General features: G+C 38.8%; 1 protein-coding gene across 5 annotated transcripts in view; it reads right to left on the bottom strand.

Moving 5' to 3' along the window:
* The window catches only part of ANO4 (anoctamin 4), a 173,046-nt gene that overhangs the window by 124,908 nt on the left and 31,211 nt on the right, over positions 1 to 16,927 (bottom strand). The window contains exon 1 of one of the 5 annotated variants that reach the window (XM_029079557.2): positions 5,311 to 5,603. The exons of the other annotated variants lie outside the window; for them this stretch is intronic. The gene's annotated coding sequence lies outside the window, so the exon portion shown is untranslated. Of the gene's footprint in view, positions 1 to 5,310; positions 5,604 to 16,927 lie in introns of those variants that run through there. 5 annotated transcript variants of the gene reach the window in all.

Here is a 16,927-nt window from a genome sequence, read left to right as displayed (position 1 = left end):
CTAAACTGAAGGAACACCTTTTATCATGAAGCGGCCCTAGGAATTCCTGGACTATTCAGGAAATTTATGAGCTCTTCGAAGACTTGAAAGCAGACTCATAACTCCAAAGAATCAGAGAGTAATTAGAGCAGCAATCAACTTACTTACTGCCAGCCTCCTGTCCAAATCTTTCAAAAGTTTCCAATCTCTGCCTCCACCCAGGCCCTGTAGTTTTAGTTTTTACTGCTTCACAAATTAACACGCCACAGCATGAGTAGGCTTTACCAAATGGTCAGTAGTCACTGCAGCCCCCAATATCCAGCTATCATCCCATCTCCCTCCTACCATTCATTCCTGTCCAAACTCCTTGAATGAGTGGGTTACTCCCACTGCTTCCACTTCCTCACCTCCAACTTCCCCTCAAGCTGACTTCCAACTCCTCCACTCTACTGAAACTGCTCCCCCGAAAATCACCAATTACCTTCTTCTTGTCAAATCCAATGCACTCTACTCCATCATCCTACATAATCAGTCAGTCACTAAATCTTGTCAATTCTATCTCCACATCTCCAGAATTCACTCTTCCTTCATCCGCACTACCACACTGGTTCTAAAAGTTGTCATATCCCATCCACTACCGCATCGGCTTTCTCGCTGACCACCTGGCTTCCTGCCTCTCTCCTCTCTAGTCCTTCACTTTGCTGCCTGGATCGTTTTTCTAAAGAATTGTTCTGTGCATGTCCTCCTACTCCTGAAATGACTCCAGTGGTTGCCCAACTACCTCTGCATCAAATGGAAACCCATTACCATCGGATTCAAGGCTCTCGATCAGCTCTTCCACACACTTATCCTCACTCCTCTCCTATTATAATCCAGCCCACACACTTGGCTGGTTAATGCTAATCTACTCACAGTCCCTTGTCATTTCATCTGCCAACAATTCCTTGCCCACACCCTCTGTCCTGCCTGAAACTCCCTCTTCCTAGTTATTTGACAGACTGTTTAAATCTGAAAAGTTCTACTAAAATCGCATCTCCTTCTCATCCTCCTCTCCCTAATGCTTCACCCGCGCACTTAATCCCACCCTCTAAGCACTTAGGTATTCCCCCCCCATCCTCACAGCATAGTCATGTCCCTTATCTATAATTTTTTTTAAATGTCTAGCTCACCTGTTAGGCTGTAAGCTATTTGAGGGAGGGGATCATGTCTACCAACTTGTACTCTTCCAAGTACTTAGCACAGTGTCCACTGCACAATAAAAACATTCAATAAATACCACTGACTGACTGGTAGGTATGAATCAAAACAATAGTCTGTATAACTTCAGCAGACTTCTCCAGTTCTCACAGGACCTTGATCAGCTGCATACTGAATAAGAAGTAATTTTTAAATGTTTTATACCACCCAAGGAATCACAAATAGTTAACTCTTCCTGTTTGTGCTATTTCCTTCCCCATATTAAGAATGAACCAGTTCACAAGATAAACTGATATAGCCAGTTCTCTCATATTTATGGTAATAGCACTGCCATAAGGAACTCCATTCTTACTCCTGCTATTCCCCCTCTCTCATACACACTTAATTCTAGAACATTCTCTTGGTAAGCTAGGTATACAAGCTCAAGTATCTGCCTACAGTGCTATGGAAAGTAACCCAGAAATGAAAACTAATACCTTTAATAAGACCAGTCATTCTGTTATTCATCAACATACAGTATTTTCCCAATTTCAAGAAGGGACTTTATTTGCTATCACCAATAAAATGAAGTGTGCATGGCTTAATGAAAGATTACAGGGTGTGAGTCACAAGACCTGGGTTCTATTCCGGGTCTTCCTCTTGCCTGCTGCGTGCCCTTGGACAAGTCACTTAACTTTTTCTGTGCCTCAGTTTCCTCATCGGGAAAATGGGCATTCAATTCTTGTTCTTCCTTCCCCTTAGATTTTTATCCCCTTATAAGTCAGGAACTACGTCTGATCTGGCTGTATCTACCTCAACATTTAGTTACAGTTACTATGTGGCACATAGTAAGCACTTAAATAACAAATATCATTATTATTATTACGATTACAGTACTTGACACTTAAGCACTTAACATACCACCATTATTTTGTTTATTATTAAAAAAGAACCTCTTTATACAGCAGCCCCTTCAGAGTCAGTCAAGATTTTTTTGTACCATTCAACCTTGCCAGTTAGACTGCACTCATTAAAATGCATAACTACCAACCTATTTATGGTTAGATAATCAGCTATGGAAAGCAGTTTGAATGATCAGTGATGACAAATGCAGTAATATAGTTACATTGATAAAGCAATCTTAAATATTTTTTCTAAAGCATTAAGGCTCGAGCATTTAAAGTTCATGTTCTCAGAGAGAGAAAATACAGTATTCTTGAATAGACCTATGTTCACATCAGAGTCAATGCATGGGTATGAGTGAATGCATGGGAGGGGGAAAGAGAGAAGGGGTGAGAGAAGAAGCAAGCAGACCTGCAAAGAAGTAAAAATTAGGACCATCTGAGGGGAGAATACAGATAGGCACAAACCGAAGCATTTATAAGTTAAATATCTGAACTTTAATATTTGCTACCATTGAGTAAGGTACCAAATGTATAAACTAAATTTATAACAACCAAGATTTTCTAGAACATTTCACACAATTATCTGTGTTTTGCTTCTCATTAGCTATTCAGAATCAAGGAGTTGCATACAAAATATACCAAATATTTTGTGATTACTTTACCATTCCAAAGGTACTCTATTCAGTAATGGAGCTTTTAGCGTTTTTTTCCTGCAGTACTTTTCTATGCAGTGTTCAGCTACACTGCAAAGGAATTAACATGACACCATGCTGTGAAACAAGGAAGTGCTTGGAGATGCACTATCCCAATTCAAACAATTCCTGAAGGGGGTCTCTGGCAAACAAGGAGGTTGGGGTAGGAGGAAGAGAGCAGGGAATTCCTACAAAATAATGCTACTTTAAAAACCCTTAAAATTATTTTCATGTACTCGCCTTCCTGGATGACAGTTTAACATACTAGAAGATGTAAATTCTAAAACTGATATAAATATCAAGTTCATTCCACAAACTTAAATGTTGATACTCAAAGTGAAAATATACAAAAGTAATAGAATATGTAAATTTAGACCCCACCCTCCCATTAATTGCTTGGCACATTTTTGCCTGTAAATACCCCAAAATTGCCATTAAAATGCTATAGTTGTGTAGACAAGGAAATGGAAGCTATAAATGACTCATTAGGATTTCATTTCTCAAATCCTAGTTATCATCAATATATCTTCAACCATTATTGATGAAAATGGAAAATTTATATAACTGAATTTGTCATCCATCTGAGCATCTGATTAGATGACATGCCTTAAGTTCAACTGTGTGCCCCGCCACGCATTTCTTTTTTGCAAAACAAAAACTGAAATGAATCATAACACATGTGCACTAAGGAATTATCATAAAACCACCTCGTTTCATGGCAAGGCAAGAAAAAAAATCAACATCTGGCCTTCTCTGACAAACTGCAGCCTGGTACTTCCATGGAACAGAGTCATATATTAAAAAAAAACAAACTACTCCAGTCAATATTAAAAGCCCCTAAGAAACTCAACCCAAGAAAGATACTAGTTACAGCTTAAATGCTACTTCTCACCCTCTTAAGACCTAATCATTCAAATGCCTGCAAATTCTTAATCCACATGTGACTTAATTCAATGAGTTAAGCAGGTTTTTTCAAAACCACCTGGACACAAGAGCAGAGGTCAACAACAGCAAGTATATAAATGTGTGCAAACTCATCACCATCAGAACAATCTCCTACATATCCTAGAGTGGTGATAGGCAACAGACTAATTAAAGAACTTCAAGATCTTACACTTTCACTGAAAAGGATGAGAGAAAAAAGATAAATTTCACTCCCCATTCTTTTCCTTGTTTCTCCTTTATAGGCTGCAGGTGAGATTACTTAACATAAGCTTCTACTGAGTGAAAAGCCATCATGAAAAACTAAACCCAACAAATGCACTCTCAAATAGGGTTATACATTTCTACCTTAGAAAAATACAATTGTAAATCAGATGTCAAAATTTTAGTTCATGCGTGAGCAACTGAAGCAGGGAATCAAAACATGGTACTCAAAACTGTCCTCATTAATACACAATGTTTAGATGGAATTTATCTAAATTGCCTTGCTTTCTTTCATCTTAAAACAGCCTATGATATGCTTGAAACTGTGGAACTATTAGCATAACCCTGTAAAGAGCCTATGGAGATTAAAAAAGTGTAGAACTCCTAGCTAACATAATTGGAATGTGAAGGGTGAACTGTAAACAACGCACTTTATGGATTCCTAAAAGATTTTATGCTTACCTCAAAGACACACTTATTCCTCATTATTCAATCCCCAAATTCACTTATAAATATATAGGTTACATATATGTAGGAGCCAACTAAAGATATTTTGTAAATATTGACAAATGCTGGCTCCTTAACTTTGTAAGCTTCTCTACCTGTTTCCCCACCCTAGCTCAATCTCTCAACCTTAAAAAGAAAGAGAATGCAAAATTTATTGTTTTTAACAGGCAGCTTGCTTTTTTTTTTTTTAACACAGTCAAAATAGTTAAAATAGCATAAAACATCCCAAGGCAGGATGGTGAAACTGCTGCTGCTTTGAAATTTTTTTTTAAAGTATGGTGGGTTTTTTGTTTTTTAAATAGCTTAAAACCTAAAACTCCTAAAAATCAGAGTAACAAACCAGTTGGATCTCTGTCAACCCATGTCAGTATGGAATTCTTCCCCCCAGGAATTATATTGCCAAAGTTGAAATCCAAAAAGATAAGTACATTGGAAATTGTTAGCTCCTGCACCCTTTAAAATATATTGACATGATTCACACGAGTCCTTTAGTCTTCTAACAGAGGAATGAAATAGTTTACCTTAGGATTAGACACACCATGGCCCTTTTTGGCCCTTTCAGGGAAGACCATCACTTAAGGTTATTTCTCCCTGAATTACCTTTCATTTAGCTCTCTCAGAATCCCTTGCCACTGCTGCAGTTTACAATTGTGAGCACATTTCTATGGCTACTGTTTCAAGGACAAAGAGAGTGCTAATGTTTTGATCACTGTGAAGGAGCTCAGGTTTATTACCCCCCCAAAAGGACCACCACTTGCACTTTAGTCATCCAGATAGACACGAACACAAATCAATTAAAACAGAGGATAAATGCAGAATGAAGGTCACTAGTTCTCCTAGCTGGGAAGAAAAAGCGTGCACTGCAGCAAAGAAGCTATGCTCATTCGAGACATGCTGGTACTTACCATAAAAATAGAAAGAGCTAAACAGAATGAACCCAGGGATTCTTCCTAAATATCTTCAACAGAAAGCTATCCAACTGATGCTCCTTAAACGCTGACCAGGAGAAGACAGGTAAGTGATGATATACTGTAAACACCACCACACAAGTCTCTTCAGCTCTCCAAGCCGGGCACACAGTTGTTTGTGCTGTAAAAACCTAAGAAGTCTAGAGGAATGACACAGAACTGGAGTTAAAAGCAGACTGGTGGATTTCCTCAGTCACTCTGGCTGCTCTGTTTTCTTCTTCATAGTCTCAAATCACAATGTGACTTGCCTCCCAAAGGGATTTAGGAGTGAAGAAAGGGGTGGGGAGAGAGTGAGAGAAGGGAATGTAAAAAAAGTCCCTTCCAAATGTAAAGGAACTGTGACAGGAAAAGGCATCAGTATTCCATATCAGTCATGCCAAACCACCAATCAGCAGGGTTTGAGCAGTGTCAGCATGACAACTGACCAAAGGACTGACAGCACAGTTCTGAATCAGATAAACGCATCCCACTCCTCAAAACTGTATGCTCAGCAATAATTAGTCCCGCACCCGCCCTCTGACTGCTGCCTATTCTTCGGATGCGGGGCACGGTGAAAAAACCAAGAAGGTGTCCATTTAAAATGCAGTTTTTCTTCAATAATCAAAACTTGAAAGCCACTTTAAAATAAAGTCTACTAGTATATTGTTCTTTAAATGTTTCTGCTTTACCCCTCAATTCTCACAGGTCAATGACTTGAGAAGGTACCTGCTTCCCTTGAGAAAATTGAGAAATTCAACCTGAGAGATCGTGTGACCTTTCAAAGCTACAAAGGAAAGATTTATGAGAAATAATTTGACTCCCATTTTATAAGCATTCACTTCCTCGGATACTTTTAATATGCTACCACATTTTTCATATGTTACACATGGGAAGTCTCTAAGTGTCCTTTACTTTGTTCTCACATATAATACCTTGTAAGGGCTGGAAGTGACAAATGTGCTCACTAATAGAAAACCTGAAATAATTGACCCCTTCCATTTTGACCTCGGAGATGAATTTTCATTTGAACATTTTAGTTTTATTTAAAAATCTTAGTTTTCATTTTGAGAATAGTGTAATGAAGAATCAATGCCTAAAAAGGTAGAGATAACCTAGAGTTATATCACCAGGTAAAAGACTCAACGGAGAAGCAGCATGGCTTAATAGAGCATAGCTCTGGGAATCAATAGGATCTGGGTTCTAATCCCAGCTCCACCACTTGTCTGCTGGGTGACCTTGGGCAAGCCACTGCATTTCTCTGTGCCTCAGCTATTTTATCTGTAAATTGGAGATTGAGATTGTGAGTCCTTTGTGGAACATGGACTGTGTCCAACCTGATTATCTTGTCTCTATACCAGCGCCTAGCACATAGTAAATGCTTAACAAATACCATAAAAAAGAAATAACACCAAAGATTTCCATGTTAAAGATAACTAAAATAAATTACTAAAAAGTGACATCTGAGTGTGATGAGAGGCATAAGACAATGCAATCACTAAGAAATCTACAAAACTCTTTGCTATTATAGTCTTGATTTTATTCGTATTCATAGCCCTCCTTTATTCATTTTCATAGCCTTGAATATTAAAACATAAAAAATTAAGCTGTCATCCATCTTAGAACTTTCAATGAACTCTTAATCTACCAAAATCTTCCTCTAACAATCTCACCTGATTCTAATTACAACATAGCCCTTATGCAAATGTATAAATGGTGAATGCATATATTTACTATTAATTCTCTTATAAGAATTATACTGGTTCAGACCAACAGTCTCTTCAGTCCCCAGTAATGACAACACTTTGTGGAAGAACTATATGTTTGCTGCTCTCCTTGACATCAGTTTTCGTTTTTAGGGACATACATTTCCCTCTTTAATCACATTATTTTCCTTCTAGTAATCCACTCTGGACCTTTCATCTAAGATTTTATCCAGCGTGTCAATATTTTTGGTCTGCACAACTTCCTGCGGCAATGCATTCCTTCAATTTATCATCCACTACAAAAAGAGTTTCATTTGCTTTGAAACTACCACTATCAAACTTTAAGGAATGCCACATGATCCTGGTACTTTGGGATTTGGTCAACAATAATTCAGTGATCATCCTGTTTGTATGAATCCTAATTTGGTCGACTTCAATCATCTTCTCTTTTAGCCTTTGCATTTTGAGGTTGATGACATCTTTCAGCCTCTCCTCATACAGAATGCCCCTGATCATCCTGTTGCCCTACTCTATTCCTTCTCCTGCTCTATGTCCTTCCTGAAACATGGCAACCAGAATTGCATGTAACATCAAAGGAAAATATTGGTCTTACATAGGGACACGTCCATGTTATGTGTTTTGTTTCTAACTCTTCGTAGTGATGCTCAGCATTCAGGTGGCCCTTCCTCTAGTCTGTATGCTCCTTGTGGGTGGAAGGCATCTATGTCTACTCTTTTATAGTGAACTCTCCCAAATACCTAGTACAGTGCTCTACACACAATAGGTGATCAAAAAGTACGACTGATTGACTTTTTAACTGCTGAGGCATACTGGATAAATGACTTCTTTGTTACTGTTGTCTGTGCCTGTCATTTTTGTTTAGGTTGTACTAGTGTATTTACGCTTGCCTCGTCTTCCTCATAATATTATAAGTTCCTATAGGGAAGTGGCTGAGTGGTTCTTCCTTTGTGTCTCCACAGCGCCCCAAATAATGCTGTGCTCACACTGGCCGTTTAATTAATATAGTGCGCAGACTGACGCTGGACAGAAAGAATTTTGTCAAACTAGAAATTCATTCAATTGTATTTACGAAGCACTTACTATGTGCAGAGTACTGTACTAAGCACTTGGGAAAGTACAATAAACAGTGACATTCCCTGCCCACAACAAGTTCACAGTCTAGAGGGGGGAAGACAGACATCAATACAAATAATTAAAAAAAATATATATATATAAGTGCTGTGGGGCTGGGAGAGTAGGGAAGAGCAAAGGGAGCAAGTCACAGTGATGCAAAAGGGAGTGAGACATGAGGAAAAGTGGGGCTTAGTCTGGGAAGGCCTCTTGGAGGAGATATGCCTTCAGTAGGGCTTTGAATGGGGATGAGTAATTGTCTGTCAGATTTGAGGAAAGAGTGTTTCAGGCCAGAGGCAGGCCACGGGCTAGGGGTTGGTGGTGAGATTGGCAAGATCGACACACAGTGAGAAGATTTGCACTACAGGAGCCAAGTATGCAGGTTGGGTTGTAGAAAGAGAGAAGCAAAGCTAGGTAGAAGGGGGCAAGGTGATGGAGTGCTTTAAATCCACTGGTGAGGAAGTGTTTGGGGTTTTTTTTTAGTATGGAGGTGCGTGGGCAACCACTGGAGATTTTTGAGGAAATGAGCCCAACGGTATACCAGAGGCTAACTCGATTGTGAGAAATGGGCACAAACTATTGCTCTGCTTTCGGAGCCCTGAATTAACCTGAGGTATGGTAGCTCAATAAGATTTGATTTTGGAAAATTAGCATGGCCTAATAGATAGAGCACAGGCCTGGGAGTCAAGATGACCTGGATTCTAATCCTGGCTTCACCATTTGACTGTTGTGTGACCATGGGCAAGTAACTTAACTTCTCTGTGCCTCAGTTACCTCATCTGTAAAATGGGAATTAAGACTATGAGCCCCATGTGGGACATGAACTGTTTCCATTCTGATTAGCTTGTATCTATCCCAGTTCTTAATACAGTGCCTGGCACATAGTAAGTGCTTAATAACATTAACAACAAAAAAAATATCCAAGGTAGAAATTCAGAGTTACATGCAGTCCAAAAAGCCTCAAATGTGCACCTTTCATAGGTGTCACTCTGCATCATATCCTCTTTTACTTCAGTAGCTAGACATCCCAAGATCTTTTATTTTATAGGAGGACCGTGTTTGAATCTGATATTTAAAATAAAGCCAAACTGAGTTGAGATAATACACAAATGTACATAGCTGTCCTTGAGATTCAACAATGACTTTACTGACAGTGAGATGCTCTCCAGGGGTGAAAATAAGGTTAAAAACTCCAATTTCTGAGCCACAGTCTATACTAGTCTGTGCAAATGTATATGATGCTTTGCTGGGCTGATGAGTTTTTCACTAAAGCTCATTTTTTTCCTGGGCTGCTGTCATTTTTGTGAAACTTCCAATCAAATGAAGAGCCACCATTCTCCCGATTGCCATGTACCAGAATAAGTTTGTAAGCTCTGTGAGACTCCTGCAGTACACTGAAATGCAACATTGGCTGAGGAATTTAAATTACATTATTTTGTAAACTCTTGGATACCTTGGATAATTAAAGAGCTGGAGAAATCGGGCAATGAACAAAAACTAAAATGCAATGGGGGAAATTTGCCTAGTGGATGAAATAATTGTTTTTCCAAAAAAAGTCTCTGAAACAGAACACTAAATTCACTTCCATGAACTCAACTAATTTGAAAAGTTTTGCCACTTTAAAAAAGTTTTTTTAAAAAACCTCCAGTTTCATAATAGGTCATAGCAAAGTTAAGCTATTTTTTAAGCCTCTAATGTTTACTCTTGCCAATTAAAGTTAGAACAGATGGTCAAGAGATAATCTGACAGGAATCAATAAAATACCAAGGCTTTCTTTTTTAAGACTACGGGGTGATTTGAAAAATAAATCTCTTGTTAAAACTGGAAATACTTGGAGTGTATACAATCTGATATGTCTGATCTATCCTAGTGCTTAGCACACAGTAATTACTCAATATACGTCGTAATTAAATGCCATAGTTACTACTTGGGAACTGAGTCAAAATGAGAAAGGGCATTTTACTAAAAGAACTCAGGTTAGGTACAGGAGAGGTTTCTCTTTTTCAATTGACATGTAAGGCCTTGAACTTCCAATTTATAGTATCACTAGTCCCCTGGAAGTAAAAGAATGAAATTAGCTCTCTGTGGACAGTAATGTTTTTGATGTTGTATGGTACTCTCCCAAGAGTTAGTACAGTGTGGCTCAGTGAAAAGAGCCCGGGCTTGGGAGTCAGAGGTCATGGGTTCGAATCCCGACTCTGCCACTTGTCAGCTGTGTGCCTGTGGGCAAGTCACTTCACTCCTCTGTGCCTCAGTTCCCTCATCTGTAAAATGGGGATTAACTGTGAGCCTCACGTGGGACAACCTGTTTACCCTCTATCTACCTCAGCGCTTAGAACAGTGCTCTGCACATAGTAAGCACTTAACAAATACCAAGATTATTATTATTACAGTGCTTTGCACATAGTAAGTGCTCAATAAATACTACTGAATGAGTGAATTAATACAGTGGTTAACCTGCACACTTTCCAAAGAAGCAGCATGGTGTAGGGGAGAGAGCAGAGAACTGGGAGTCAAAAGGACCTAAGTTCTAATGCTGGCTCTGCCATTTGTATTCTGTGTGACCCTGGGCAAGTCATTTACCTTCTCTGTGCCTCAGTTACCTCATCCATACAATGGGTGGGGATTAAGACTGTAAGCCCCATGTGGGACAGGGACTCTGTCCAACCTAAGTTGCTTGTACCCACCCCAGCAACTGGTACAGTGCCTGATAAATGCCACAATTATCATTATTAATTCTCAGGACAAATTGCTTTAGCATACAGGATGTTTAAAGAGTCATATATATTATGGCACATTTCTTATACCATAATGATCATTTAGGTTAAAATAAGTGGGGGGGTTTCATCCCTATAAACTAGCCATAGCTGTGGGGAAAAAAAGCCAACATTCACTTTCACTGTCACTGGTGTCTTCTTCAAATATGAAGTATATATTTGAAGACATATTTGAAGAAGATGCCACTGACAGTGAAAAATCACCTATGAATTCAAACGTGGCTACAATGATTAAGTGAAACCCTCTTAACCCAAAGTTATGGAGTCACAATTGATTTAAATAGCCTTGTAAATTGGATTTGGAGGTTTTCCCTCCACCCACATCTAACCCACTACCCACCCTCCAGTTAATTCTACAGCAGGGATGAGTAATCATTAATAAGTGAGGGATCTGATGCAAACTTCCACATTATAGTTCTCTTTAAACATCAAAACTTCCCTTACAACACACAATAAGAGACCTGATGGTATAACAGTTCTCCTCAATGTTTCCCTCTAAAGGTCACTTATAAGTACTCTGAGTGCTTAAAAGCTTGGGATTTGAAGAATTCTGTTGATATACATCACACATGGGGCTCAAATCAAGGGAGAATGTCCATCTTTTTCCAATGAGCACTATGAATGGGAACTAGAAAATAAACCAAGGCTGGCATGAAGAGGGCACAGAATCCTGTTCTTTTTTAACCATCAGAGCCTTGAATAAAATCAATGACATCCAGCTCTTAGAGAGCACGAATTGTCTCTACCAGCTCTACTGTGCTCTCCTAAGTGATTAGTACCGTGCTCTGAAGCAGCATGGCTTAGTGGAAAGAACACGGGCTTGGGAGTCAGAGGATGTGGGTTCTAATCCCAGCTCCGCCACTTGTCGGCTGTGTGACCTTGGGCAAACCACTCAACTTCTCCGTGCCTCAATTACCTCATCTGTAAAATGGGGATTAAGACTGTGAGCCCCACATGGGACACCCTGATTGCCTTGTATCTATCCCAGTGCTTAGAACAGTGCTTGGCACACAGTAAGTGCTTAACAAATATCATAATAATATCACTGATGGATTTATTGAGCATCTGTGTGCATAACAATGTACTAGGCACTTGTGATATACTATAGATTTAGAAGTCATGATCCTTTCTTCAATCTAATGGGAAGACACACAGAATACATTACAGACAGGCGGAAAATGAGAATGGAAAACAGGTACATGAATAAGTGTTTGAATAGTAGCATGTGCAAACTGATATGTACAGAAACATTACAGGTGATGGTGAGTGCACAGGTGAGACGATAACTCAAAAGTTCCAAGTAACTGTCTCTGGGAGAACATAAATTAATCAAGAAAGGCCTCTTGGAAGAGATGTAATTTCAAAAAGGATTTGAAAATAGGGAGAGTAGTGGTCTGGCAGATTTGAAGGGGGTGGAAGTTGCAGGGTGGGAGGGAGTGAGCAAGGGGTCACTCAAAAAACTTGTGCATTACTATTCATTCATTCGTATTTATTTAGCCCTTCTGTACGCAGAACATTGTACTAAGCGCTTGGGAAAGTGAAATATAACATTAACCAAATTGCCTGAGAACTCCTTTTGGGAATCTAATTAAAACTATCACCAAGTGTGCTATAATAAGAATTCCAGAGACAGCAAAACAATGGGGTGATAACATTCGATAATCCTTCCTAGAATTTCGATAAAGGATTACAAAACACACAGAAAACACAAAGCTGTTCGCAACAGCAAAGCTCAAAGAAGGTAAATCTCTAGGCTTTTTGAGAGTCTAACCTGAACTCAAGTCATCAATATTTGCATCAACTTGACCACCAATCTGTAATTCTCAGAATGTGCTGGCAGCTAGTAAATCTCGGTTTCGAGCAACAAGCCTAAGCCTTTTCCTCTCCAAATATTTATGTTCTTCACATCGATATGCTGTTTCCTCCTGCAAAAAATTCTTACTTTCTGACCACTTCCCAGAACTGTGATTTGGCAGTTACCAAAAACAACTCCAATGCTTCACCTGCCTCATCCTTGGGCTTTGTGAAAACAAAATGGGGATAACCACTCAATACTAGCTAAGGAAGCATTACAGTCACATTTCAGAATATGCTCTGCACACAATAAGTGCTCAGTAAACACCACTGATTGATTTCACTTCTCCTTTAGTTGCATTCTTCAAAGGGCCAAGAAGCATTCTAAATTCTGTTGAAATGATCCTATTATTTTTCCATAAAAAGCCAACTTTCTATTACCTGGGTATTTAGTCTCCAAAAAGGTTGAATAAAAGCATTAACGTATTTTTTGTATTTTCTAAAACACTGTCCTTTTCTTCTCAATCACCATGGAGTAAGGACCAAAATCTAGATACAAACAACCGACGGTTACAAATGAGAAAAGAAAACTAGAAAGAAACTATACTCCTCCATTCTCCATTTAAGTAAATATGGTAACTGTGTTAAATGTGTCCTTAGTAAAGATTCATATGAAATTATACAATGCTAAATAGGCATGACAGTCACCAAGACTGAGCAATCACATGGAGAGAAGAATAAAAGTTAACATCTATTTAATGAAGCACTCGAGTGAAAATAAGAAGTGGTACAGATAGAATATATGTTCTTTTATACACTTCTCTTAAAGAAAAGTAGAGACTCACCACCACCACCCATGATCGTGTCATTATGTCAGTAGGTAAAAAAGAATACCTAAGAGCTTTACCTTTCTGTTCTTAAACTACTGCATTCTAATCTAATTACTGGTATGTTGGTACATAATTGACTGGGCAGAGCTCTGGCGGGGGGGGGGGGGGGAAGAGAGAGAGAGAATGAATTTTAGAAGTCACAGGCTCCCTAGTTTCTCATCTTCCCCTTTAAATCTACGGAATGAGACACTATGGAAAATTCCTTCTGAGTTTCTCTTTGTCAGTTTTCCTGCTGCAGATTCGTGTGAGGGCAAGAAGCTTAATAAGTAAATTACCATAGTAATGCTTTTATAGAGTATGAAGGTTACTTTCCAATGATCATCTGGAAGGATACTGTTTTCAATTAGAATATGCTCATTTATCAGTAGCATATCAAACATACTCAAGCTGGGGTACAAAGAAGCCTGTCTGTTGATGACTTCAGACAATTTCTTCTAGCTAACAATACACATTTACCTATAGCCTAGAATGAACCATAAAACCAAATATTCCAGAACATAAAATGCCAGTGCTCAAGAGAAATAAATTAGTTCAGGCATTACTTTTCCACAGATTTTTTAAAAATCTAGTTCCGTCCCTCTAAAAATAAAAAGGGATCTTGTCAATCCTGTTCATTTTTTTTATAAATTTTCCTAAATTTTTCAAAGACGATTGATTGTCCACTGCTTGGTTTTGGTTTCAGAAGCATCATGGCTTAGTGGAAAGAGCCTGGACCTGGGAGACAGAGGTTGTGGGCTGTAATCCAGGCTCTGCCATTTACCAGCAGTGTGACTTTGGGCAAATCACTTCACTTCTCTGTGCCCTGTTGCCTCATCTGTAAAATGGGGATAAAGACTGTGAGCCCCACATGGGACAATCTGATTACCTTATATCTACCCCAGTGCTTAGAATAGTGCTTTGCACATAGTAAGTGCTTAACAAATACCATTATTATTATTATTATTATTAAGGAACTGTTTAGGCAATAAAATAGTCTAAAGTATGCTATATACTGTAAGTGAGTAGCATATCATACATACTGTGTTATGCTGATGGGATGACCTAGACAACTGTATTTCAACTATTATCACTTACTTCTACCCTATTTTGAATTGAAAATTTCATTTGGGAATAGAAATGCTAAAAGCCATTTAAAGATCCATGGTACTCAAGTGTTTCTATAAATTAAATTAAACCAAATATTTTATGATCTAAATCTTGGGAGATTTAGATTTGCCTTTGGTAGCTTTTTGTAGAAGACTCTTCTGTAACCAAAACATATTATCCCTAAAGCCTACTGTGTGCCAAGCACTACACAAGTGCTTTGGGAATATACTAGAAAGGAGAGCTGCTCTCTCTAACCTCCAAAGAGCTTACAAACTAATAGGAATGATAAGCATATAACTGATGAATATACAACAATGAAAAAAGAGAAAAGGATACATATGCATGATAGACAAATCTAGGATATTTGGACTTCAAATTTGATAAGGAAAAAAATTAAAAAGTCAATACGATAAGCTCTATTCTCCAGTTTATCTCAAGGGAATTTCTAACATGCTTGCCAACAATACTCCTCATGGCTACCACCTACCCTTGAAGATTCCATGCTATTCCTCAGGGTAGGGATTCGAAGAGCCTAAATTCCACTCCTCTACTTTTACTACCCTACAGATCTTTGTTTTTGTCTTTATGTTGTCTTAGTGTATCATTTTCTCCCTTCTTATGTGTTTTACCACCAGTCTCATCTCCCCCATTTTATTTTTAGATTGTGAGCCTCAAGGGCAGGAGCCATGTCTAATTTCCACCTGAATATTCTTTCCCAGTGCTAACTACAGTGCTCCATCCATAGTAATGTGCTTAATATCACTACCACTACATTACTGGAGTAGGTCCCGTACAAAGGCATTCCCATGACTGGTGGGAGGAGGAGATTGTTCTCCCCGTACTCTGGAATCCACTGACCGACTGAGCACCTACTCAGGAAGGGAAAATTTAAATTTAAAGGAATTAGGGTTCCTTGTACAGGAGCTGTGATTGCTGAGAGTGATAAAATAGTGGCCAGGCTGTTTGAATTGGGGAGACCCTTCCTACAAACAGTTGGTACAGAATGACATCAGCCTCTCAACTGGGAAGCCTCTCCACTACTGCCTTTGCCTGACTCGCTTATTAGATTAGAAGCTTCCTGGAGGGAAAAGACCGTAGCTTTAACTTTTTGACTGGACTCTCCTAAGGACCTAGTACAGTGTTTTCCACAGCAGGTGCTTAAGAAATACTGATAATAAGAGTTGTAGCATTTAACTACTTCCTATGTACTATTTAAATTGTAATATTGAATACTATCTTAAATATTCAAGCTCTGTACTAAACACTGGGGTAGATACCAGGATAATCAGATCACCCAAAGTTCCAGTCCGATGTGGGGCTCACAGTCTAAGTAGAAAGGAGAACAGGTATTACCCATTTTAGAGGTGAGGAAACTGAGGCACAGAGAAGTTAACTGACTTGCCCAAAGTCACAAGGCTGGTACGAGGCAGAGCCAGGATTAGAATCCAGGTCCTCTTACTCCCAGGCCTGGGTTCTCTCCACTAGGCCATGCTGCTTCTTGATAATGCTCAAAAAATGCTAGAATGTTGGTTGTCTAATTTTCCTAAATTACTTCCAAGTATAGAAAATTCACCATCATTGGTGTTGGATGGTTTAGTTATTTAGCTTTCTGGGTGGATCAGATCATTTCAGAAAAGTCCTTTCCCATCTGTAAGATTCTATGATAAATCTTCCTGGAACATTCCTTCTTTCCTACCATACTATTTTCAACGATAGGCAAACTGGCTTACCAAAGGCTTCTCTTCAGCATACTGTCAGGACAACTGTGATGGAACAGGGGAGAGGTTTAGTCTTCAGAGCCGATAATCCACACAATAATATCCAAGAAGAACAGAACTTTTTTTTAAAAGCCTTTTATCTAAAGACAGATCAGACAAAATATGGTATTTGATCTGAGAAATCCAATAGGCCAAAATGTAACCAACCCTTTGGGAGGGGTTCATTGTTATTATTATATGAAAAATGAAGACAAACCTTATTAAGGGGAAATATAGCATTAACTTGATGGATAATTCCCAAGTCTCATTTTAGACAACAGCTTTATCCTCCCATTGATTGTTAAGTTTCATTCCCCTATTTCTCTGCCAACCATCTGGTAATGGGACTTTGAGCACGGAAATGACCAAAGACAGGCAGCAGGAGAAAGTAGCAGTACAAATGGGCTTGGGTAATACACAAACTACCCTTTGATACC

This window comes from Ornithorhynchus anatinus, chromosome 14 (assembly GCF_004115215.2).
Source record: "Ornithorhynchus anatinus isolate Pmale09 chromosome 14, mOrnAna1.pri.v4, whole genome shotgun sequence".
Taxonomy (NCBI): domain Eukaryota; kingdom Metazoa; phylum Chordata; class Mammalia; order Monotremata; family Ornithorhynchidae; genus Ornithorhynchus; species Ornithorhynchus anatinus.
Note: the sequence above shows the minus strand (reverse complement) of the source record. Positions and strands in the feature narration are given on the sequence as shown.